Genomic DNA, 22911 nt, shown 5'->3' with positions numbered 1-22911 from the left:
ATTGGAAAATTCAGTGCTATAACGTGTAGATGAAGCACTAATAGGAGGCTTTAAAATTTTCATTCTAGTGTCTTTCGTTTGGGAGAAAAATGCAAAAGTACAATGCTGCTTTTCCTTGCCGATATCTCTCTTTTGCAAAGAGATAGGCATTGGAAAATTCAGGGCTATAACGTGTAGATGAAGCACTAACAGGAGGCTTTAAAATTTTCATTCTAGTGTCCTTCGTTTGGGAGAAAAATGCAAAGGTACAATACAGCTTTTCCTTGCCAATATCTCTCTTTTGCAAAGAGCTAGGCATTGGAAAATTCAGGGCTATAACGTGTAGATGAAGCACTAACAGGAGGCTTTAAAATTTTCATTCTAGTGTCTTTCGTTTGGGAGAAAAATGCAAAGGTACAATACAGCTTTTCCTTGCCGATATCTCTCTTTTGCAAAGAGATAGGCATTTGAAAATTCAGGGCTATAACGTGTAGATGAAGCATTAACAGAAGGCTTTAAAATTTTCATTCTAGTGTCCTTCGTTTGGGAGAAAAATGCAAAGGTACAATACAGCTTTTCCTTGCCGATATCTCTCTTTTGCAAAGAGATAGGCATTGGAAAATTCAGGGCTATAACGTGTAGATGAAGCACTAATAGGAGGCTTTAAAATTTTAATTCTAGTGTCCTTCGTTTGGGAGAAACATGCAAAGGTACAATACAGCTTTTCCTTGCCGATATCTCTCTTTTGCAAAGAGATAGGCATTGGAAAATTCAGGGCTATAACGTGTAGATGAAGCACTAACAGGAGGCTTTAAAATTTTCATTCTAGTGTCTTTCGTTTGGGAGAAAAATGCAAAGGTACAATACAGCTTTTCCTTGCCAATATCTCTCTTTTGCAAAGAGCTAGGCATTGGAAAATTCAGGGCTATAACGTGTAGATGAAGCACTAACAGGAGGCTTTAAAATTTTCATTCTAGTGTATTTCGTTTGGGAGAAAAATGCAAAGGTACAATACAGCATTTCCTTGCCGATATCTCTCTTTTGCAAAGAGATAGGCTTTGGAAAATTCAGGGCTATTACGTGTAGATGAAGCACTAAAAGGAGGCTTTAAAATTTTCATTCTAGTGTCTTTCGTTTGGGAGAAAAATGTAAAAGTACAATGCAGCTTTTCCTTGCCGATATCTCTCTTTTGCAAAGAGATAGGCATGAGAAAATTCAGGGCTATAACGTGTATATGAAGCACTAACAGGAGGCTTTAAAATTTTCATTCTAGTGTCTTTCGTTTGGGAGAAAAATGCAAAGGTACAATACAGCTTTTCCTTGCCGATATCTCTCTTTTGCTAAGAGATAGGCATTGGAAAATTCAGGGCTATAACGTGTAGATGAAGCACTAACAGGAGGCTTTAAAATTTTCATTCTAGTGTCCTTCGTTTGGGAGAAAAATGCAAAGGTACAATACAGCTTTTCCTTGCCGATATCTCTCTTTTGCAAAGAGATAGGCATTGGAAAATTCAGGGCAATAACGTGTAGATGAAGCACTAATAGGAGGCTTTAAAATTTTCATTCTAGTGTCCTTCGTTTGGGAGAAAAATGCAAAGGTACAATACAGCTTTTCCTTGCCGATATCTCTCTTTTGCAAAGAGATAGGCATTGGAAAATTCAGGGCTATAACGTGTAGATGAAGCACTAACAGGAGGCTTTAAAATTTTCATTCTAGTGTCTTTCGTTTGGGAGAAAAATGCAAAGGTACAATACAGCTTTTCCTTGCCGATATCTCTCTTTTGCAAAGAGCTAGGCATTGGAAAATTCAGGGCTATAACGTGTAGATGAAGCACTAACAGCAGACTTTAAAATTTTCATTCTAGTGTCTTTCGTTTGGGAGAAAACTGCAAAGGTACAATACAGCTTTTCCTTGCCAATATCTCTCTTTTGCAAAGAGCTAGGCATTGGAAAATTCAGGGCTATAACGTGTAGATGAAGCACTAACAGGAGGCTTTAAAATTTTCATTCTAGTGTCTTTCGTTTGGGAGAAAAATGCAAAGGTACAATACAGTTTTTCCTTGCCGATATCTCTCTTTTGCAAAGAGATAGGCATTGGAAAATTCAGGGCTATAACGTTTAGATGAAGCACTAACAGGAGGCTTTAAAATTTTCATTCAAGTGTCTTTCGTTTGGGAGAAAAATGCAAAGGTACAATACAGCTTTTCCTTGCCGATATCTCTCTTTTGCAAAGAGATAGGCATTTGAAAATTCAGGGCTATAACGTGTAGATGAAGCACTAACAGGAGGCTTTAAAATTTTCATTCTAGTGTCCTTCGTTTGGGAGAAAAATGCAAAGGTACATTACAGCTTTTCCTTGCCGATATCTCTCTTTTGCAAAGAGATAGGCATTGGAAAATTCAGGGCTATAACGTGTAGATGAAGCACTAACAGGAGGCTTTAAAATTTTCATTCTAGTGTCTTTCGTTTGGGAGAAAAATGCAAAGGTACAATACAGCTTTTCCTTGCCAATATCTCTCTTTTGCAAAGAGCTAGGCATTGGAAAATTCAGGGCTATAACGTGTAGATGAAGCACTAACAGGAGGCTTTAAAATTTTCATTCTAGTGTCTTTCGTTTGGGAGAAAAATGCAAAAGTACAATGCTGCTTTTCCTTGCCGATATCTCTCTTTTGCAAAGAGATAGGCATTGGAAAATTCAGGGCTATAACGTGTAGATGAAGCACTAACAGGAGGCTTTAAAATTTTCATTCTAGTGTCTTTCGTTTGGGAGAAAAATGCAAAAGTACAATGCTGCTTTTCCTTGCCGATATCTCTCTTTTGCAAAGAGATAGGCATTGGAAAATGCAGGGCTATAACATGTAGATGAAGCACTAACAGGAGGCTTTAAAATTTTCATTCTAGTGTCTTTCGTTTGGGAGAAAAATGCAAAAGTACAATGCTGCTTTTCCTTGCCGATATCTCTCTTTTGCAAAGAGATAGGCATTGGAAAATGCAGGGCTATAACGTGCAGATGAAGCACTAACAGGAGGCTTTAACATTTTCATTCTAGTGTCTTTCGTTTGGGAGAAAAATGCAAAGGTACAATACAGCTTTTCCTTGCCAATATCTCTCTTTTGCAAAGAGCTAGGCATTGGAAAATGCAGGGCTATAACGTGTAGATGAAGCACTAACAGGAGGCTTTACAATTTTCATTCTAGTGTCTTTCGTTTGGGAGAAAAATGCAAAGGTACAATGCTGCTTTTCCTTGCCGTTATCTCTCTTTTGCAAAGAGATAGGCATTGGAAAATGCAGGGCTATAACGTGTAGATGAAGCACTAACAGGAGGCTTTTAAATTTTCATTCTAGTGTCCTTCGTTTGGGAGAAAAATGCAAAGGTACAATACAGTTTTTCCTTGCCGATATCTCTCTTTTGAAAAGAGATAGGCATTGGAAAATTCAGGGCTATAACGTGTAGATGAAGCACTAACAGGAGGCTTTAAAATTTTCATTCTAGTGTCTTTCGTTTGGGAGAAAAATGCAAAGGTACAATACAGCTTTTCCTTACCAATATCTCTCTTTTGCAAAGAGCTAGGCATTGGAAAATTCAGGGCTATAACGTGTAGATGAAGCACTAACAGGAGGCTTTAAAATTTTCATTCTAGTGTCTTTCGTTTGGGAGAAAAATGCAAAAGTACAATGCAGCTTTTCCTTGCCGATATCTCTCTTTTGCAAAGAGATAGGCATTGGAAAATGCAGGGCTATAACGTGTAGATGAAGCACTAACAGTAGGCTTTAAAAATTTCATTCTAGTGTCTTTCGTTTGGGAGAAAAATGCAAAAGTACAATGCAGCTTTTCCTTGAAGATATCTCTCTTTTGCAAAGAGATAGGCATTGGAAAATGCAGGGCTATAACGTGTAGATGAAGCACTAACAGTAGGCTTTAAAAATTTCATTCTAGTGTCTTTCGTTTGGGAGAAAAATGCAAAGGTACAATACAGCTTTTCCTTGCCGATATCTCTCTTTTGCAAAGAGATAGGCATTGGAAAATTCAGGGCTATAACGTGTAGATGAAGCACTAACAGGAGGCTTTAAATTTTTCATTCTAGTGTCTTTCGTTTGGGAGAAAAATGCAAAGGTACAATACAGTTTTTCCTTGCCGATATCTCTCTTTTGCAAAGAGATAGGCATTGGAAAATTCAGGGCTATAACGTGTAGATGAAGCACTAACAGGAGGCTTTAAAATTTTCATTCTAGTGTCTTTCGTTTGGGAGAAAAATGCAAAGGTACAATACAGCATTTCCTTGCCGATATCTCTCTTTTGCAAAGAGATAGGCATTGGAAAATTCAGGGCTATTACGTGTAGATGAAGCACTAAAAGGAGGCTTTAAAATTTTCATTCTAGTGTCTTTCGTTTGGGAGAAAAATGTAAAAGTACAATGCAGCTTTTCCTTGCCGATATCTCTCTTTTGCAAAGAGATAGGCATTGGAAAATTCAGGGCTATAACGTGTAGATGAAGCACAAACAGGAGGCTTTAAAATTTTCATTCTAGTGTCTTTCGTTTGGGAGAAAAATGCAAAAGTACAATGCAGCTTTTCCTTGCCGATATCTCTCTTTTGCAAAGAGATAGGCATTGGAAAATTCAGGGCTATAACGTGTATATGAAGCACTAACAGGAGGCTTTAAAATTTTCATTCTAGTGTCTTTCGTTTGGGAGAAAAATGCAAAGGTACAATACAGCTTTTCCTTGCCGATATCTCTCTTTTGCTAAGAGATAGGCATTGGAAAATTCAGGGCTATAACGTGTAGATGAAGCACTAAAAGGAGGCTTTAAAATTTTCATTCTAGTGTCCTTCGTTTGGGAGAAAAATGCAATGGTACAATACATCTTTTCCTTGCCGATATCTCTCTTTTGCAAAGAGATAGGCATTGGAAAATTCAGGGCTATAACGTGTAGATGAAGCACTAACAGGAGGCTTTAAAATTTTCATTCTAGTGTCTTTCGTTTGGGAGAAAAATGCAAAGGTACAATACAGCATTTCCTTGCCGATATCTCTCTTTTGCAAAGAGATAGGCATTGGAAAATTCAGGGGTATTACGTGTAGATGAAGCACTAAAAGGAGGCTTTAAAATTTTCATTCTAGTGTCTTTCGTTTGGGAGAAAAATGTAAAAGTACAATGCAGCTTTTCCTTGCCGATATCTCTCTTTTGCAAAGAGATATGCATTGGAAAATTCAGGGCTATAACGTGTAGATGAAGCACTAACAGGAGGCTTTAAAATTTTCATTCTAGTGTCTTTCGTTTGGGAGAAAAATGTAAAAGTACAATGCAGCTTTTCCTTGCCGATATCTCTCTTTTGCAAAGAGATAGGCATTGGAAAATTCAGGGCTATAACGTGTATATGAAGCACTAACAGGAGGCTTTAACATTTTCATTCTAGTGTCTTTCGTTTGGGAGAAAAATGCAAAGGTACAATACAGCTTTTCCTTGCCAATATCTCTCTTTTGCAAAGAGCTAGGCATTGGAAAATTCAGGGCTATAACGTGTAGATGAAGCACTAACAGGAGGCTTTAAAATTTTCATTCTAGTGTCTTTCGTTTGGGAGAAAAATGCAAAGGTACAATACAGCATTTCCTTGCCGATATCTCTCTTTTGCAAAGAGATAGGCATTGGAAAATTCAGGGCTATTACGTGTAGATGAAGCACTAAAAGGAGGCTTTAAAATTTTCATTCTAGTGTCTTTCGTTTGGGAGAAAAATGTAAAAGTACAATGCAGCTTTTCCTTGCCGATATCTCTCTTTTGCAAAGAGATAGGCATTGGAAAATTCAGGGCTATAACGTGTAGATGAAGCACTAACAGGAGGCTTTAAAATTTTCATTCTAGTGTCCTTCGTTTGGGAGAAAAATGCAAAGGTACAATACAGCTTTTCCTTGCCAATATCTCTCTTTTGCAAAGAGCTAGGCATTGGAAAATTCAGGGCTATAACGTGTAGATGAAGCACTAACAGGAGGCTTTAAAATTTTCATTCTAGTGTCTTTCGTTTGGGAGAAAAATGCAAAGGTACAATACAGCATTTCCTTGCCGATATCTCTCTTTTGCAAAGAGATAGGCATTGGAAAATTCAGGGCTATTACGTGTAGATGAAGCACTAAAAGGAGGCTTTAAAATTTTCATTCTAGTGTCTTTCGTTTGGGAGAAAAATGTAAAAGTACAATGCAGCTTTTCCTTGCCGATATCTCTCTTTTGCAAAGAGATAGGCATTGGAAAATTCAGGGCTATAACGTGTAGATGAAGCACTAACAGGAGGCTTTAAAATTTTCATTCTAGTGTCTTTCGTTTGGGAGAAAAATGCAAAGGTACAATACAGCTTTTCCTTGCCAATATCTCTCTTTTGCAAAGAGCTAGGCATTGGAAAATGCAGGGCTATAACGTGTAGATGAAGCACTAACAGGAGGCTTTACAATTTTCATTCTAGTGTCTTTCGTTTGGGAGAAAAATGCAAAGGTACAATGCTGCTTTTCCTTGCCGATATCTCTCTTTTGCAAAGAGATAGGCATTGGAAAATGCAGGGCTATAACGTGTAGATGAAGCACTAACAGGAGGCTTTAAAATTTTCATTCTAGTGTCTTTCGTTTGGGAGAAAAATGCAAAGGTACAATACAGCTTTTCCTTGCCAATATCTCTCTTTTGCAAAGAGCTAGGCATTGGAAAATTCAGGGCTATAACGTGTAGATGAAGCACTAACAGGAGGCTTTAAAATTTTCATTCTAGTGTCTTTCGTTTGGGAGAAAAATGCAAAAGTACAATGCAGCTTTTCCTTGCCGATATCTCTCTTTTGCAAAGAGATAGGCATTGGAAAATTCAGGGCTATAACGTGTAGATGAAGCACTAATAGGAGGCTTTAAAATTTTCATTCTAATGTCCTTCGTTTGGGAGAAAAATGCAAAGGTACAATACAGCTTTTCCTTGCCGATATCTCTCTTTTGCAAAGAGATAGGCATTGGAAAATTCAGGGCTATAACATGTAGATGAAGCACTAACAGGAGGCTTTAAAATTTTCATTCTAGTGTCTTTCGTTTGGGAGAAAAATGCAAAGGTACAATACAGCTTTTCCTTGCCGATATCTCTCTTTTGCAAAGAGATAGGCATTGGAAAATTCAGGGCTATAACGTGTAGATGAAGCACTAACAGGAGGCTTTAAAATTTTCATTCTAGTGTCCTTCGTTTGGGAGAAAAATGCAAAGGTACAATACAGCTTTTCCTTGCCGATATCTCTCTTTTGCAAAGAGATAGGCATTGGACAAATTCAGGGCTATAACGTGTAGATGAAGCACTAACAGGAGGCTTTAAAATTTTCATTCTAGTGTCTTTCGTTTGGGAGAAAAATGCAAAGGTACAATACAGCTTTTCCTTGCCAATATCTCTCTTTTGCAAAGAGCTAGGCATTGGAAAATTCAGGGCTATAACGTGTAGATGAAGCACTAACAGGAGGCTTTAAAATTTTCATTCTAGTGTCTTTCGTTTGGGAGAAAAATGCAAAGGTACAATACAGCTTTTCCTTGCCAATATCTCTCTTTTGCAAAGAGCTAGGCATTGGAAAATTCAGGGCTATAACGTGTAGATGAAGCACTAACAGGAGGCTTTAAAATTTTCATTCTAGTGTCTTTCGTTTGGGAGAAAAATGCAAAAGTACAATGCAGCTTTTCCTTGCCGATATCTCTCTTTTGCAAAGAGATAGGCATTGGAAAATGCAGGGCTATAACGTGTAGATGAAGCACTAACAGTAGGCTTTAAAAATTTCATTCTAGTGTCTTTCGTTTGGGAGAAAAATGCAAAAGTACAATGCAGCTTTTCCTTGCCGATATCTCTCTTTCGCAAAGAGATAGGCATTGGAAAATTCAGGGCTATACCGTGTAGATGAAGCACTAACAGGAGGCTTTTACATTTTCATTCTAGTGTCCTTCGTTTGGGAGAAAAATGCAAAGGTACAATACAGCTTTTCCTTGCCGATATCTCTCTTTTGCAAAGAGCTAGGCATTGGAAAATTCAGGGCTATAACGTGTAGATGAAGCACTAACAGGAGGCTTTAAAATTTTCATTCTAGTGTCTTTCGTTTGGGAGAAAAATGCAAAGGTACAATACAGTTTTTCCTTGCCGATATCTCTCTTTTGCAAAGAGATAGGCATTGGAAAATTCAGGGCTATAACGTGTAGATGAAGCACTAACAGGAGGCTTTAAAATTTTCATTCTAGTGTCCTTCGTTTGGGAGAAAAATGCAAAGGTACAATACAGCTTTTCCTTGCCAATATCTCTCTTTTGCAAAGAGCTAGGCATTGGAAAATTCAGGGCTATACCGTGTAGATGAAGCACTAACAGGAGGCTTTTACATTTTCATTCTAGTGTCCTTCGTTTGGGAGAAAAATGCAAAGGTACAATACAGCTTTTCCTTGCCGATATCTCTCTTTTGCAAAGAGATAGGCATTGGAAAATTCAGGGCTATAACGTGTAGATGAAGCACTAACAGGAGGCTTTAAAATTTTCATTCTAGTGTCTTTCGTTTGGGAGAAAAATGCAAAGGTACAATACAGCTTTTCCTTACCGATATCTCTCTTTTGCAAAGAGATAGGCATTTGAAAATTCAGGGCTATAACGTATAGATGAAGCACTAACAGGAGGCTTTAAAATTTTCATTCTAGTGTCCTTCGTTTGGGAGAAAAATGCAAAGGTACAATACAGCTTTTCCTTGCCGATATCTCTCTTTTGCAAAGAGATAGGCATTGGAAAATTCAGGGCTATAACGTGTAGATGAAGCACTAATAGGAGGCTTTAAAATTTTCATTCTAGTGTCCTTCGTTTGGGAGAAAAATGCAAAGGTACAATACAGCTTTTCCTTGCCGATATCTCTCTTTTGCAAAGAGATAGGCATTGGAAAATTCAGGGCTATAACGTGTAGATGAAGCACTAACAGGAGGCTTTAAAATTTTCATTCTAGTGTCTTTCGTTTGGGAGAAAAATGCAAAGGTACAATACAGCTTTTCCTTGCCGATATCTCTCTTTTGCAACGAGCTAGGCATTGGAAAATTCAGGGCTATAACGTGTAGATGAAGCACTAATAGGAGGCTTTAAAATTTTCATTCTAATGTCCTTCGTTTGGGAGAAAAATGCAAAGGTACAATACAGCTTTTCCTTGTCGATATCTCTCTTTTGCAAAGAGATAGGCATTGGAAAATTCAGGGCTATAACGTGTATATGAAGCACTAACAGGAGGCTTTAAAATTTTCATTCTAGTGTCTTTCGTTTGGGAGAAAAATGCAAAGGTACAATACAGCTTTTCCTTGCCGATATCTCTCTTTTGCAAAGAGCTAGGCATTGGAAAATTCAGGGCTATAACGTGTAGATGAAGCACTAACAGTAGACTTTAAAATTTTCATTCTAGTGTCTTTCGTTTGGGAGAAAAATGCAAAGGTACAATACAGCTTTTCCTTGCCAATATCTCTCTTTTGCAAAGAGCTAGGCATTGGAAAATTCAGGGCTATAACGTGTAGATGAAGCACTAACAGGAGGCTTTAAAATTTTCATTCTAGTGTCTTTCGTTTGGGAGAAAAATGCAAAGGTACAATACAGCTTTTCCTTGCCGATATCTCTCTTTTGCAAAGAGATAGGCATTGGAAAATTCAGGGCTATAACGTGTAGATGAAGCACTAACAGGAGGCTTTAAAATTTTCATTCTAGTGTCTTTCGTTTGGGAGAAAAATCAGCTTGAATGCTTCAGGGGCTGGGGCATAGCCAACATGAGCCCCACACCGAAGGAGGGTGGAGGTGTTTAATGCAAACTAGGGGTCAGACAAGCGCCGCAAAAGGCCACCATGCCCTGCACGCCCCTTTTCTGTTTTCATATGCAGACGAGGGTTGAAGCCAACTTTGACCCACTGCTTGGATGACATCACCATATGCAAATCCATCTGCGGCAGGCCTTCCCCCAGGAATGCTTGCACTAGTTGTTGCATTTGGTTTGTTGTTTGGGGGTGCTTCAGTATTAGGCAGCCTTCTGCCCTCCCATGTTCATCTGAAAATATGTGTTCTCCCTGCAGTTGTTGTCCCCAGATGAGAGTTCCCTTGTGCTGCCTCAGTTGAATCTCCTTAACTTGACAGAGATGTGCCTGAGCAGCGGCCCTCCCCAGCTCTATCCCAAATCATACTTATTTTGCATAGGAGATACCATGGTCATAAGGATTATTCTCCCAGGGTGAGGTTCATTCATTGCATTCTGGGTATGCTGACCCCTGTGATTTCCCCAAATGTGGGAAACTCGACTGCTTTATTTGTGGTAGTGGGGGACTGTGTTTGTGTTTTCTTCTGGTCAGCTCTGGTAAAAGTCAGATTTCTTTGTTTCAGAGCCTTGTTCTTCTTTTGAGAGTTCCCTTGTGCTAGTTCTTCAGAACGAACAAATCTTTTGCCTTTTACTAAAGATTTCCGTGGAGAGGAGCAAAACTGAGTTTTATCTCAATTTTTGCATGCCCCGTCTTATTGGGGTTTCTTTTATCAGTTTAAAGATAGAACGAGTGTGCTTTAATGTAAGCTCATTTGCGTAGAAATGACAGTAAATGTTTGTTTCTTTTCAAACAGAACTTTCTTGACTATACTAATTGCTTGAAAGATCTGGGAGCACATGGAAAAGAGTACAAACCATGTTTATAGCAAGGGGAAGCCTGGTGAGAAATCTGCTTTCTTTCTTTCAAATTGGGTGCTCACTTTGAGCTGAATGAGGACTGCTGGCATGGCACTCAGGCGACAGGTAGAATCTTGGTCATGCTGTGGTTTCTCTTCAGAACGAACAAATCTTTCGCCTTTTACTAAAGATTTCCGTGGAGAGGAGCAAAACTGAGTTTTATCTCAATTTTTGCATGCCCCATCTTATTGGGGTTTTATTTTATTGGTTTAAAGATAGAACGAGTGTGCTTTAATGTAAGCTCATTTGCATAGAAATGACAGTAAATGTTTGTTTCTTTTCAAACAGAACTTTCTTGACCACACTAATTGTTTGAAAGATCTGGGAGCACATGGAAAAGAGTACAAACCATGTTTATAGCAAGGGGAAGCCTGGTGAGAAATCTGCTTTCTTTCATTCAAATTGGGTGCTCACTTTGAGCTGAATGAGAACTGCTGGCATGGCACTCAGGCGACAGGTGGAATCTTGGTCATGCTCTGGTTTCTCTTCAGAACTAACAAATATTTCGCCTTTTATTAAAGATTTCCGTGGAGAGGAGCAAAACTGAGTTTTATCTCAATTTTTGCATGCCCCATATTATTGGGGTTTCTTTTATCAGTTTAAAGACAGAACGAGTGTGCTTTCTTGTTAGCTTTAATGTAAGTTTATTTGCATAACAATGACAGTAAATGTTTGTTTCTTTTCAAACAGAACTTTCTTGACCATGCTACTTGCTTGAAAGATCTGGGAGCACATGGAAAACAGTACAAACCATGCAGTATCACAAGAGCCTTTATTTGATCTTTCATGAAGATAGAGCAGAATTGAGGACACGTCAACAATTTCTGCCGAAGGTGGTTCATCTTTCCACATGGTGCCTTTGGCCACTGACACCTTCGTTGAGTCAAAGTCTCTGGCTGTGGTCAGAACTTTGAAAATTTATGTCACCAGAACGGTTCAGATTAGGAAAACAGAGGCTCTGTTTGTCCTGTATGCTCCCAACATGATTGGGTGTCCTGCTTCCATGCAGACCATTATGCGCTGGATCTGTGGTAAAATTCAGCATGCTCATTCCACGGCAGGATTGCCGTTACTGAATTAGGTGAAGACCCATTCTACTAGAAAGGTGGGTTCATCCTGGGCAGCTGGTCGGGGAGTCTCGGCATTGCAACTTTGCCGAGCAGCTATTTAGTAAACACTTTTGCTAAGTTTTACAAGTTTGATACCTTGGCTGATGATAACCTCAAGTTGGGTCATTCGGTGCTGCAGAGTCGTACGCACTCTCCCACCCGTTCAAGAGCTTTGGTATAACCCCATGGTTCTTAATGTGACCCCAGCATCCTCTAGGTCGTATGAGAAAATAGGATTTTAATACCTACCGGTAAATCCTTTTCTCTTAGTACGTAGAGGATGCTGGGCACCCGTCCCAGTCCATACTGTGTCTGCAGTTATTACTTGTGGTTATACACATGTTGTGTTACGGTTCTGGTCAGCTTTTTGCTGCAATTGTTCATGCCGTTGGCTTGTGTTCTGTTGAATGCCACGTTCTGCGGCATGCTTAAGGTGTGAGCTGGTAAGATGCTCACCTTAGTTTAACAATAAATCCTTTCCTCGAAATGTCCGTCTCCCTGGGCACAGTTCCTATAACTGGAGTCTGGAGGAGGGGCATAGAGGGAGGAGCCAGTTCACACCCTTTGAAAGTCTTAAAGTGCCCATGTCTCTTGCGGATCCCGTCTATACCCCATGGTTCTTAATGTGACCCCAGCATCCTCTACGGACTAAGAGAAAAGGATGCCCTTGTGTACTATCCTGACTTCTCCTCCCGTCTGCTTACTTTGTGCCTTCCAACGCACAATGCGAACTACAGGTGGTGCTGCAGGGCCCACACCCTTTTACTTGCCTTACAGAGCAGCTCTGGAGCTGTTACAGTGCCCAGCTGCTGCAAGAAATCAGCATGAATGCTTCAGGGGATGGGGCATGGCCAACATGAGCCCCACACCAAAGGAGGGTGGGGGTGTTTAATGCGAACTAGGGGTCATCCAAGCACTGCAAAAGGCCGCCATGCCCTGCATGCCCCTTTTCTCTTTTTATATGCAGATGAGGGTTCCAGCCAACTTTGGCCCACTGCTTGGATGACATCACCGTATGCAAATCCGTCTGCTGCAGACCTTCCCCCAGGAATGCTGTTACTAGTTGTTGGATATGGTTTGATATTTGATGGTGCTTCAGTATTAGGCAGCCTTCCGCCATCCCATGTTCATCTGAAAAGATGTGGTCTCCCTGCAGTTGTTGTCCCCAGACGAGAGTTCCCTTGTGCTTCCTCAGTTGAATCTCCTTAACTTGACGGGGGAGGGGCTGCCCGAGCTGCCACCCTCCCCAGCCCTATCCCAACTCATACTTATTTTACATATTAGATCTCTTGATCATGAAGATTGTTCTCACAGGGTGAGGTTCATCCATTATATTTTAAAATAGGAAGGTACAAATTACATATTTGAATTGCATCTATGTGCTGGATTCAAATGTCCCCCCCCCTTCCTTTCTCAATTGTGCCCGTCAGCAGCTATTCTAAGGTTGCTGCCAATGGGTGTGACACATTAATTTCTTCTGTGGGGTACACTGGACTCCACAAGGATTCACATTGGGGTGTAGAGTAGGATCTTGATCTGAGGCACCAACCGGCTCAAAGCTTTTGACTGTTCCCAAGAAGCTCAGTGCATTCTCCTCTATAACCCCGCTTCCATGAACAGGGAGCTCAGTTTGTAGTTGGTGCCTTCAGTAGCAGGCCAATTAACAGGGGCCTGCCTCAGGCAGCCTATTCTTAGCTATTAATTTTGACAAGAAAAGAAGAACTTGTTTTATGAGAATCTACAAGGGCTGCAGCAGGCTAGGTCTAATAGACATCTTTACTGCAGCTTCATCACTCCCAGCGGCGCTATATACTCCCGTGCCCTGGTTGCTGGGTCACTGCAGCGGAGGCTCCGGTTTCATCCTAAGGTCAGTCACACACACACCACCCTTCCGGATCACGAGGCCGCTGATGAAGGGGAGCGAGGCCGTAGGGGGTGGGCCGTGTGCGCACTGCGGTGGACACTGATTACTGGGCAGCCGCTCCACTAGCCACCAGGTACAGTTAAGGAGCACAGGTCTGGGGGTTTTTCTCCTATATTAACCCAATTTTGTACTGCCCGCAGCGCATTGTGATAGGTAATAGGGCCTGATTCAGGTTGGATTGCAATCACAATAAGCGATCCAACTGCAAAAATTGCTAAGAGCATACGCATGTGCCTGCATTTTCTGCGGCACCCCGCAGAGAATGTGATCGCCTCTGCCTGTCAATCGGGGTGGGGAAGGGGGGGAGAGGTGGGTCAGCAACACTCCATTTCCAAGTCAGGGATGGAGCGGTGCGGGGGCAAGGCTTCAAAATGGGGTCTGCAACGGAGGAGACACAGGGGGCGTGGTCACAGCGGCTGTATGACATCACATTCAGCCGCTGTGATCACAAAAATGGTGGCGGCTTCCTGCGCGCACATACAGTCTGCACCAGCAGGAGCCTACACCATTTTTTATGATCACGCTGAACTGCAGTGCGACTGCAATTACAGCATGGTCAAGAAGGGAGGCGTCATGCTGGGTGGCCATGCCCTGTCACTGTGCAGGAGCCAGCACCGCTCACACACTAGTCCCCGGGTGCAGCCCCCAACCCCCGGGACACCCGGAGCAACAAAATGTAGATTCAGGCCACCAGGCCACGCCCCTACCTATGAAACCATGCCTCCTTTTTACCATTGCGCTGCTTATCTGCGCGCACTGCATTACAATCTCCCTCGCCACCTCTCTGTGTGTCACCAGTGATAGTGACACCTCTGCCATGCTTGTAGCAGCTGGTCCTAAGATCTACGCCTCAAACCCTGAGTGTTTGCCCTTGTGACTTGTTAATCATCATAGCGAAGCAGATGCTTACAGAAAACTGCAGGGGCTTAGATTGAAAATAAAAAAATTGATGGGTATAAGGTAGAGAGGAGCGGGTTCGGTTCTCCGAGAACCGAATTCCCCACGAACTCCACGTGGTTTACACTGGTCCGAGGCAGGCTCGGTTGTTCCCGCCTGACTCGGAAAACCTGAACAAGGGAAAATGTCATCATCCCGCTGTCGGATTCTCGCGAGATTCGGATTCCATATAAAGAGCTGCGCGTTGCTGCCATTTTTACTCGTGCATTGAAGAGAGAGCGGAGAGGACGTGGCTATGTTCTCTCAGTGGAAATCTCAATATCAGTGCTCAGTATCAGTGGTTACTTATTGCTGCTCAGTAATACTAGTAGTGTGTCTCTCCTGCTCAGTGTCAGTTCTCAGTAGTATCCTCATCAGTGCTCAGTATCACTGCTCATTGTCTTGTGCTGCATTGTGGTGCTCAGCATACTACAGTACATTACTAATAGTCCAGTGCTGCATCTTGCTGCTCAGTGTCAGTTCTAGTATCCTCATCAGTGCTCACTATCACTGCTCATTGCATTGTGGTGTTCTGTATACTACAATAACATAGTAATATAGTAACATAGTTTTTGAGGTTGATTAGAGGCAAATTGCCCATCGTGTTCAACCTGTTTTAAGTTGTGATGATTCTACATACTTGCTGAATAATGTTTTATGACTAGTTAGCTACTATAACTCATGTTACCCCCGGATTAACCATGTTGATATTTTAAGTATTATAACCTTGGATAGCTTTTTCATTCAGAAATGTATCCATTCCTTTTTTAAATCCAATTACAGAGTCCGCCATTACCACCTTCCCTGGCAGGGAATTCCACATCCTGATTGCCCTAACAGTGAAGAAACCTTTCCTCCATTGCGTTCTGAACTTTCCTCCAGTCGCAGCGAGTGACCACGTGTTCTTTTAATAAATAATTCCTCTGATAACTCTTTGTTATGTATCTTTACATATTTGAAGATATTAATAATATCTCCTCTTAGGCACCTCTTTTCTAGTGTATAAATATTCAGCCTAGTAAGTCTTTCCTTATAGTCCAGTACTTTTAGGCCTTTAATCAATTTAGTCTTCAGGATCTCTTACACTTCCATGAGCAGCAGAGTAGTGCAATGGAAGCATGCTGGGCCCATAACCCAGAGGTCGATTGATCGAAACTATCCTCTGCTATGTGCATTTTTTTTTTTTATAATTAAAGTAATCAAAAACTGGGATTGATATTTTGGCTCTTTTATTTTTACTTAAAGTACAATAACTTTTATCATTTTAATTTGTTTTAATAGTATATTGACAGCATTGTTTTCTTTAAAAAATCCACTTAATTTTCTTTACCCTATTACTGAAATGGTAATTGACAAAAACAAACTACATTGTCACCAGAAGAGCAATGCAAAATGTACAAGTGATATATGAAAATCATCTTCCATCTTGAATTTCAATGATGCATTGGGACAACAATTTGTGAGAAACATCTTCACCCACAAAGAAAGATTTTCTTAATTCCTTACCTGTGTGCTGATTAGATATCACCTTGTTTTCACATTAAACAGACTTCCCCGTGAGGAAGCAGCAAGGATGCAGTGACGTTTCCTGGTGTCAACCTGTATTATTTCAGTAGACATTGAAATGAGGATGCATCTTTGATGCCTTTCCAATGAAGCAAGTTTATTTCAGTAATAGGTGAAAAACCATTCCTACAAAGGTGTTAATCAGAGACTTGGCTTTGTGGACACTTTTCAGAGAGCAAATTTGTTAGCATAAACATAAAATCAGAAAATGAAGAGCTGTTTAATCACTCAATTGGACTTTTCTGCCAGCATATTTTTTTTCTCTGCAACCCACTGCTAAATTGTGCTTCCTAGCTGTTTTTTTATAAAATCACTTAATCAAATCTAACTCTGATTACATCAGAGAAGGCCAGGTACCCTACACCATAAGGGGGGTTTTTGAAATTTTGACTTGTCTACTTAAAGATCACCAAAATCTGATTACAAGGTCAATTACATCCCTGGGTGGGATTGAACCACCAACCTTTTGGTTAATAGCCAAACATGCTAACCGATTGCGCCACAGAGACACCTTGCAAAAGTCAATACTGACAAAGGCTAATAATCATTCATCTAGAACGTTTCCTAGAAAAACTTTAAAAAGTCAATAATCTGGAGAATTTTTGTAAGAAACACATTGGTACTTTCCCATGATGAGTGAGTGCTTCAGGATTTCTTGCACTTACATGGGCTATTAACCAAAAGGTTGGTGGTTCAATCCCACCCAGGGATGTAATTGACCTTGTCATCAGATTTTGGTGATCTTTAAGTAGACAAGTCAAAATTTCAAACCCCCTCTTATGGTGTAGGGTACCTGGCCTTCTCTGACGTAATCAGAGTTAGATTTAATTAAGTGATTTTATAAAAAACAGCTAGGAAGCACAATTTAGCAGTGGGTTGCAGAGAAAAAAATAACATTTTAAACCTACCGGTAATTTTTTTTTCTCGTAGTCCGTAGAGGATGATGGGGACTCCGTAAGGACCATGGGGGATAGACGGGCTCCGCAGCAGACATGGGCACTTTAAGAAAGACTTTAGATCTGGGTGTGCACTGGCTCCTCCCTCTATGCCCCTCCTCCATACCTCAGTTAGAGAAACTGTGCCCAGAGGAGACAGACAGTTCGAGGAAAGGATTTTTGTTAATCCAAGGTCAAGATTCATACCAGCCACACCAATCACACCGTATAACTTGTGATATACTACCCAGTTAACAGTATGAATCAAATCTAACTCTGATTACATCAGAGAAGGCCAGGTACCCTACACCATAACAGGGGTTTTCGAAATTTTGACTTGTCTACTTAAAGATCAACAAAATCTGATTACAAGTTCAATTACGTCCCTGGGTGGGATTGAACCACCAACCTTTTGGTTAATAGCCGTACACACTAACTGATTGCGCCACAGCGAAACTTTGCAAAAGTACATACTGACAAAGGCTAATAAGCATTCATCTAGAACGATTCCTAGAAAAACTTTAAAAAGTCAATAATAAGGAGAGTTTTTGTAAGATGTTTCTTCCAGCAACCAATGAAGAAACACATTGGTACTTTCGCATGATGAGTGAGTGCTTCAGGATCTCTTGCACTTACATGTGCAGCAGAGTACTGTAATGGAAGCATGCTGGGTCCATAACCCAGAGGTAGGCAGATTGAAACTATCCTCTGCTATATGACTTGTCTACTTAAATATTACCAAAATTTGATGACAAGGTCAATTACGTCCCTGGATGGGATTGAACCACCAACCTTTTGATTAATAGCTGAACACACTAACCGATTGCGCCACAGAGACACTTTGCAAAAAGTACATACTGACAAAGACTAATAAGCATTCATCTAGAACGTTTCCTAGAAAAACTTTAAAAAGTCAATAATCTGGAGAGTTTTTGTAAGATGTTTCTTCCAGCAACCAATGAAGAAACACATTGGTACTTTCCCATGATGAGTGAGTGCTTCAGGATCTCTTGCACTTACATGTGCAGCAGAGTACTGCAATGGAAGCATGCTGGGCCCATAACCCAGAGGTAGGCAGATTGAAACTATCCTTTGCTATATGCATTTTTTTTTTGTTCATTAAAGTAATCCAAAACTGGGATTGATATTTTAGCTTTTATTTTTACTTAAAGTACAATAACTTTTACCATTTTAATTTGTTTTAATAGTATATTGACAGTGTTGTTTTCTTTCAAAAATCCAATTAATTTTCTTTACCCGATTATTAAAATGGTAATTGACAAAAACAAACTACATTGTCACCAGAAGAGCAATACAAAATGTACAAGTGATATATTAAAATCATCTTTCCAGCTTGAATTTCAATGATGCATTGGGGCAACGATTTTGTGAGAAACATCTTCACCCTTAAATAAAGATTTTCTTTATTCCTTACCTGTGTGCTAATTAGATATCACCTTGTTTTCACATTAAACAGACTTCCACATGAGAAAGCAGCAAGGATGCAGTGGCGTTAATGTTTCCTGGTGTCAACCTGTATTATTTCAGTAGATATTGAAATGAGGATGCATCTTGCTGCCTTTCCAATGAAGCAAGTTTAATTTAGTAATAGGTGAAAAACCATCCCTACAAATATGTTAATCAGATACTTGGCTTTGTGGACACTTTTCAGAGAACAAATTAGTTAGCATAAAAATAAAGCCAGAAAATGAAGAGCTGTTTAATCACTCAATTGGATTTTTCTGCCAGCATATTTCTTTTTCTCTGCAACCCACTGCTAAATTGTGCTTCCTAGCTGTTTTTTTATAAAATCACTGATTCAAATCTAACTCTGATTACATCAGAGTAGGCCAGGTACCCTACACCATAAGAAGGGGGTTTGAAATTTTGACTTGTCTACTTAAAGATCACCAAAATCTGATAACAAGGTCAATTACATCGTTGGGTGGGATTGAACCACCAACCCTTTGATTAATAACCAAACACACTAACCGATTGCGCCACAGAGACACTTTACAAACATACATACTGACAAAGGCTAATAAGCATTCATCTAGAACGTTTCCTAGAAAAACTTTAAAAAGTCAATAATCTGGAGAGTTTTTGTAAGATGTTTCTTCCATCAACCAACGAAGAAACACATTGGTACTTTCCCATGATGAGTGAGTGCTTCAGGATCTCTTGCACTTACATGTGCAGCAGAGTACTGCAATGGAAACATGCTGGGCCCATAACCCAGAGGTAGGCAGATTGAAACTATCCTCTGCTATATGCATTTTTTTTTGTTAATTAAAGTAATCCAAAACTGGGATTGATATTTTTGCTCTTTTATTTTTACTTAAAGTACAATAACTTTTACCATTTTAATTTGTTTTAATAGTATATTGACAGTATTGTTTTCTTTCAAAAATCCACTTAATTTTCTTTACCCTATTATTAAAATGGTAATTGACAAAAACAAACTACATTGTCACCAGAAGAGCAATACAAAATGTACAAGTGATATATTAAAATCATCTTTCCAGCTTGAATTTCAATGATGCATTGGGGCAACGATTTTGTGAGAAACACCTTCACCCTTAAATAAAGATTTTCTTAATTCCTTACCTGTGTGCTAATTAGATATCACCTTGTTTTCACATTAAACAGACTTCCACATGCGAAAGCAGCAAGGATGCAGTGGCGTTTATGTTTCCTGGTGTCAACCTGTATTATTTCAGTAGACATTGAAATGAGGATGCATCTTGCTGCCTTTCCAATGAAGCAAGTTTAATTCAGTAATAGGTGAAAAACCATTCCTACAAAGGTGTTAATCAGAGACTTGGCTTTGTGGACACTTTTCAGAGAGCAAATTTGTTAGCATAAACATAAAATCAGAAAATGAAGAGCTGTTTAAACAGCTACTGCCTGAGGGTCTCTTGACCTGGTGCAATACCTCTGTAGCTTTTTGTTGAGGCGGGACGCCATCATGTCTATCTGGAACAGTCCCCACCGACTTGCAATCTGTGCGAAGACTTCCTGATGGAGTCCCCACTCTCCTGGATGTAGGTCGTGTCTGCTGAGGAAGTCTGCTTCCCAGTTGTCCACTCCCGGAATGAACACTGCTGACAGTGCGCTTACATGATTCTCCGCCCAGCGAAGAATTCTGGTGGCTTCCGCCATCGCCACTCTGCTCCTTGTGCCGCCTTGGCGGTTTACATGAACTACTGCGGTGACGTTGTCTGACTGGATCAGAACTGGTTGGTCGCGAAGTAAGGTCTCCGCTTGACATAGGGCGTTGTATATGGCCCTTAGCTCCAGGATGTTGATGTGAAGACAAGTCTCCTGACTTGACCAAAGACCTTGGAAATTTCTTCCCTGTGTGGCTGCTCCCCAACCTCGGAGGCTCGCGTTCGTGGTCACCAGGATCCAGTCCTGAATGCCGAACCTGCGGCCCTCTAGAAGGTGAGCACTCTGCAGCCACCACAGGAGAGATACCCTGGCCCTAGGGGACAGGGTGATCAACTGATGAATCTGTAGATGTGACCCGGACCACTTGTCCAGTAGGTCCCATTGCAAGATCCTCGCATGGAACCTGCCGAAGGGAATGGCCTCGTATGATGCCACCATCATTCCCAGGACTCGAGTGCAGTGATGCACTGACACCTGTTTTGGTTTCAATAGGTTCCTGACCAGAGTCATGAGTTCCTGGGCCTTTTCTATCGGAAGATAAACCCTTTTCTGGTCCGTATCCAGAATAATGCCCAAGCAAAGTCAGACGAGTCGTAGGAACCAACTGCGACTTCGGGATATTGAGAATCCAGCCGTTTTGCTGTAACACCTTCAATGAAAGTTATACGCTGTTCAGCAACTGCTCTCTTGATCTCGCTTTTATGAGGAGATCGTTCAAGTACGGGATAATTGTGACACCTTGCTTTCGCAGGAGCACCATAATTTCCGTCATTACCTTGGTGAAAATTCTCAGAGAAAATTCTGGAGAGACCAAACGGCAACGTCTGAAATTGGTAATGACAATACTGTACCGCAAATCTTAGGTACGCCTGATGAGGTGGATAAATGAGTACATGAAGGTATGCATCCTTTATGTCCAGAGATATCATAAAATCCCCCCCTTCTAGGCTGGCGATGACCGCTCTTAGCGATTCCATCTTGAACTTGAACCTTTTCAAGTATAGGTTCAGGGATTTTAAATTTAATATGGGTCTGACCAAACCGTCCGGTTTTGGGACTACAAACAGGGTCGAATAATTTCCCTTTCCTTGTTGAAGCAGGGGAACCTTGACCACCACCTGTTGAAGATACAATTTGTGAATTGCATTTAACACTATCTCCCTTTCCTGGGGAGAAGATGGTAGGGCCGATTTGAAAAACCGGCGAGGAGGCACCTCTTCGAATTTCAGCTTGTAACCCTGAGAAACAATTTCTATTGCCTAGGGATCCACCTGCGAATGAACCCAGATGTGGCTGAAAACACGAAGACGTGCCCCCAACTGGGCGGACTCCTTTAGCGGAGCCCCAGCGTCATGCGGTGGATTTTGTAGAGGCCGGGGAGGACTTCTGTTCCTGGGAACTAGCTGTGTTGTGCAGCTTCTTCCCTCTGCCCTTACCTCTGGCAAGAAAGGACGCACCTCGTACTTTCTTGTTTCTCTGTGATCGAAAGGACTGCATTTGATAATGTGGTGCTTTCTTAGGCTGTGAGGGAATATAAGGCAAAAAATTTGATTTACCAGCTGTAGCTGTGGAGACAAGGTCCGAGAGACCTTCCCCAAACAATTCCTCACACCTGTAAGGTAAAACCTCCATATGCCTTTTTGAGTCGGCATCACCTGTCCATTGCCGGGTCCATAGGACTCGTCTAGCAGAAATCGACATAGCGTTTATTCTAGAACCCAGTAGACTAATGTCACTTTGAGCATCTCTCATATATAGGACAGCATCTTTTATATGCCCTATGGTCAATAACATAGCATCCTTATCTAGGGTCTCAATCTCTGCTGATAAGGTATCTGTCCATGCTGCCACCGCGCTACAACCTCGGCCGACGCAATTGCCGGTCTGAGTAAGGTACCAGAATGTGTGTAAATGGACTTTAGGGTAACCTCCTGCTTGCGGTCAGCAGGGTCCCTGATGGTAGCCGTATCCTGGGATGGCAGCGCTACCTTTTTGGATAAGCGTGTCAATGCTTTATCCACCCTAGGGGAGGATTCCCACCGTATCCTGTCCATTGGCGGGAAAGGATACGCCATAAGAATCCTTTTGGGAATCTGCAGCTTTTTGTCTGGAGATTCCCAAGCTTTTTCACATAATTCGTTCAACTCATGTGAGGGGGGAAAGGTTATCTCAGGTTTCTTTCCCTTATACATGTGTACCCTCGTGTCAGGGACAGGGGACTCTGTGATGTGCAAAACATCTTTTATTGCAATAATCATATATCGAATACATTTAGCCAATTTTGGTTGTAACTTTGCATCATCGTAGTCGACACTGGAGTCAGAATCTGTGTCGGTATCTGTGTCAACTATTTGGGATAGTGGGCGCTTTTGAGACCCCGAAGGTCCCTGCGACATAGGGACAGGCATGGGTTGACTCCCTGACTGTTCCCTAGCTTCAGCTTTGTCTAATCTCTTGTGTAATAAGTTTACATTAGCACTTAAAACATTCCACATATCCATCCAGTCAGGTGTCGGCGTTGTCGATGGAGACACCACATTAATTTGCTCCTGCTCCTCTCTAGGAGAGCCTTCTACCTCAGACA

The 22911-nt window shown here is 41.1% G+C and overlaps 4 non-coding genes across 4 annotated transcripts; all 4 read left to right on the top strand.

The window, feature by feature from the left end:
- The first annotated feature begins 10152 nt into the window (after positions 1–10152).
- Positions 10153–10316, top strand: LOC135005747 (U1 spliceosomal RNA). Its single transcript, XR_010206273.1, has one exon. It is a non-coding gene; the product is annotated as a U1 spliceosomal RNA (small nuclear RNA).
- A 59-nt stretch (positions 10317–10375) lies between these two features.
- Positions 10376–10492, top strand: LOC135006053 (U5 spliceosomal RNA). Its single transcript, XR_010206511.1, has one exon. It is a non-coding gene; the product is annotated as a U5 spliceosomal RNA (small nuclear RNA).
- Positions 10493–10766: 274 nt separating this feature from the next.
- On the top strand, positions 10767–10882 carry LOC135006032 (U5 spliceosomal RNA). The gene has a single exon (XR_010206490.1). It is a non-coding gene; the product is annotated as a U5 spliceosomal RNA (small nuclear RNA).
- Positions 10883–11157: 275 nt separating this feature from the next.
- On the top strand, positions 11158–11273 carry LOC135006047 (U5 spliceosomal RNA). The gene has a single exon (XR_010206505.1). It is a non-coding gene; the product is annotated as a U5 spliceosomal RNA (small nuclear RNA).
- The last annotated feature ends 11638 nt before the right edge of the window (positions 11274–22911 follow it).

This window comes from Pseudophryne corroboree, unplaced genomic scaffold (assembly GCF_028390025.1).
Source record: "Pseudophryne corroboree isolate aPseCor3 unplaced genomic scaffold, aPseCor3.hap2 scaffold_207, whole genome shotgun sequence".
Taxonomy (NCBI): Eukaryota; Metazoa; Chordata; class Amphibia; order Anura; family Myobatrachidae; genus Pseudophryne; species Pseudophryne corroboree.
The sequence above is the reverse complement of the archived record's forward strand: the minus strand, read 5'-3'. Positions and strand labels throughout refer to the sequence as shown.